Genomic DNA, 3,395 nt, shown 5'->3' on the forward strand with positions numbered 1-3,395 from the left:
CTTTTTGATACCATATAAAACCGAGAATAGAAAATGTAAATAATAATGGTATCATGGATTATTCTATCCCACAGAAGTTAATACATACTGAAGGGTAGGTACATTAAATTTGAATTTATATTTAAATAAATTAATAATTGCCAAAAGTATTTTCAAGATTAACAAATTAGTAAACAAATTATAGTTATTTTGTTCATTGCTAATGAGTGTACACAATTTGAACTCTAAACATTGCACCAGAAGGACCAAAGCAAGAGTAAACAGAACCCCATTAGTAAACATCCTTTCCCTATTAGTATTAGTTAATTTTTAATACCATGTAAACCAAAATAGGAAACATTTAAAATAAAAACAATCATGGTATCAAGGCTTCTATTAATATTAAATATTTCTGACATATACTGTGTACACATGGTATATATATAAAATAAATGATTTTTAAGATACCATTCAAAACGAATATAGATTAAATTGCAAATAATGGTATTAGGTTTACCCTCAACATTTTCAGAATGAAATATATTCTGAGATGTCTTTTAAAATTAAATTTGAAGTTATTTCAAGAAATGTAAGCAAATATTGGAAAACAATTTTTTTTTTTTTTTTTTTTTAATTTTTAATAAAATTCCACTTGTTTTGATTAAATTCGCTAATGTGGGGTTCTGAATTACAATTGCACCCAAGAGAAAAAAAAAAGAACCTCAAAAAAGCAAAAAACAAAAATGTAAAATAAAAACTATCATGGTATCAGGGATTTCACTTGACTTCCGAGACAAGTAAACCCCTGAGATTTTAAATTTTGAATTTTTTTGATAATACCATGAAAAAAAAAACAGAGGTGAAAAATTAAAAACAATCATGGTATCAGGGAATACACTTGACATTCCGAGACAAGTGAGTCCAAATTTAATATAAAGTTAGATATAATTTTAGGAAATTTGAAAATAAATTTTGATTTCATTTAAAAAAGATTTAAATTTTTGTTTTAAATTATTACAATTATTTTGTTCATTGCTTATGAGGATTTGCTAATACACCTTAGAAGAAAAAAGAACCTCACCAGCAAAAACAAATTACAATAATTAAAATATTAATTATTAAATCACAATCATGATATCAGTACCCCTTCGGGTGTGGGTGATCAACTATAAATTGAATATAGAAATTGATTGCTTTTTAAGATTAAAGTTTGTATATATTAAGTTTTATTTATTTATAATTTATGATAGCTATGTGTTAAATAAAAATAATAAATACAAAATAGAAAAGTTGTCCATCTCCAATCTTGCGTAACCTGAAAAACACAAAAAAAAACAACATTTAATTAATTTCAAATTTTGACTTAATGTTATGAATAATGCAAGAATGATGGAATTAGGTAAAATATTTTGCTCCTATGGCCTCATTCTTTGAATGGGAAACACATATCAAAACAACATTATTTGAAAAGAGAAGAGATGGTCAGAATTTACTCTAAGACGTGATTCCTCCCACCAAAGCTTGCTTCCCACTTGACGCAATGCAAGGACGACGTAGACGTAAAGCAAGCAGGTTGACCAATCAAACGCAACTGTTCAAATAATCAATTGCTTTTGATTGGTCAAATCAATTTGCATTGCGTTACGTCCTTGTGTTGCGTCCTAGAAAATGTTTTTTTTTTTTACATACCTCCAGTTGTAAGTAGTAGTGGATGAAAGATAAGTAGCATCTGTTCATCGTAGTCCCGCTTTCTTCAGAACATCAAAGCGTCATCATCACTCATAACCTCTGCTCATCGTAGTCCCGCTTTCTTCAGAACATCAAAGCGTCTTCATCACTCATAACCTCTGCTCATCGTTGTCCCGCTTTCTTCAGAACATCAAAGCGTCTTCATCACTCATAACCTCTGCTCATCGTAGTCCCGCTTTCTTCAGAACATCAAAGCATCTTCATCACTCATAGCCTCTGCTCATCGTAGTCCCGCTTTCTTCAGAACATCAAAGCGTCTTCATCACTCATTGTTGATTGCTTCACTCTGTAAAATGAAATGAATATATTAGTAGAATCAACCTCAATTCACAGTCTAAATGTAGAAGCTTAACAAGATCCAATAAACTTCATACAGTACAGCTATTAATTACTGCTCCGTTCCCACACATAACCCTTTCGTAGTCTACACATTGGCCATTGTTTTTTGATCGCAATCCCACACACTCCCACATACTGTAAGGTATTTAATTTTTTTATCACGATCCTACGGGAAAGTATTGTTTTTTGATCGCGATACTATGAGCAGGGTAATTGTCCGGATATGTACGAGAGGTTTTGTTTTGCTGTGCCTCTGATAACAAGGGTGTTAATACACCATTGTTACTAGTTATTAAAAGACAGGACCTGGCGATTGTTTATATTAAATATTAATAAATTTCGTCGTGGGAGTATCTCTAGAAAACTTGATTTAAATCAATATATTTCATGTTAAAATATGACAAAATAATTTGATATGTTGCGTAAATAGTAATTCTAAATAGGGTCCTATACAAACGAATCAGCCAAAACCGCTAATAATACATTGGTTGAATAAAATTGAAAGACCCATGACCCACATTATAGAGGGCACCGAATGGAGCGATGTCTGCGCGATTCAGCCTAGTAGATTCCTTATTTAGAAGGGAATGTTTATGGCCGACATCTGCCGTGAACAACAATGTCAATTAGTTTTACATTCATCTGAATGATGGATGAAACTAAGCCAGACTGTCTAAAGCACCTTTGATTAGTCCCATAATTGACCATGGGCTTCTCTCGTCCAGTGCCCAGATCAGAGGAAAGGCATGGGCCAATACGTCTGAGGCAGATACTAGATGCAGGGGCTGCCATAAGAGTCAGCAGTGCTGATTTCAATGGGACCCCAGCTCCATATACAGCACCCGATATTCCCAGATGGTCTCCCATCCAAGCGCTAACCAGGCCCAACATTGCTTAACTTCGGTGATCTGACAAGGACCGGTGTTCCAACGTGGTAAAGCTTTGTCTACACTATCAAACTTGCCCATATATGGACATGATGATGTCGTATCACTACCATATTTAGGCACATCACACTTTTTTTATCAAACTAGTTTGATAGTGTAGACGGAGCTTAATATAGTAGGTAGATTCAGACAACCGTCCCTCTCTTTTTATGTAAAAGAAGTACAGTAAAGCTTTTATTTAAGCACTAACTTACCTTGTTTTGTTTGTGTTACGACACGATGGTGGTCACCATCCTACATTTGCTACCATGTCCACTCATCACAAGGTGTTGTGGTGACAGCCTAGCTGCCTCTCCTACTAAGTCACAATCTTGTTGCATATTCCCATGTCCACTCATCACATGGTGTTGTTCTTCAAGACTGGCAAAATACCACTGTAAG

The 3,395-nt window shown here is 33.7% G+C and overlaps 1 long non-coding RNA gene across 1 annotated transcript; it reads right to left on the minus strand.

Annotated features, from left to right (window-relative positions):
- Positions 1-1,127: 1,127 nt before the first annotated feature.
- Positions 1,128-3,395, minus strand: LOC144856291 (uncharacterized). Its single transcript, XR_013614912.1, has 3 exons — positions 3,209-3,395; positions 1,669-2,014; positions 1,128-1,294 (listed from the first exon to the last, which is right to left on the minus strand). It is a non-coding gene; the product is annotated as an uncharacterized LOC144856291 (long non-coding RNA).

The sequence above is a fragment of the Antedon bifida genome, chromosome 11 (genome assembly GCF_963402885.1).
Source record: "Antedon bifida chromosome 11, ecAntBifi1.1, whole genome shotgun sequence".
Taxonomy (NCBI): Eukaryota; Metazoa; Echinodermata; class Crinoidea; order Comatulida; family Antedonidae; genus Antedon; species Antedon bifida.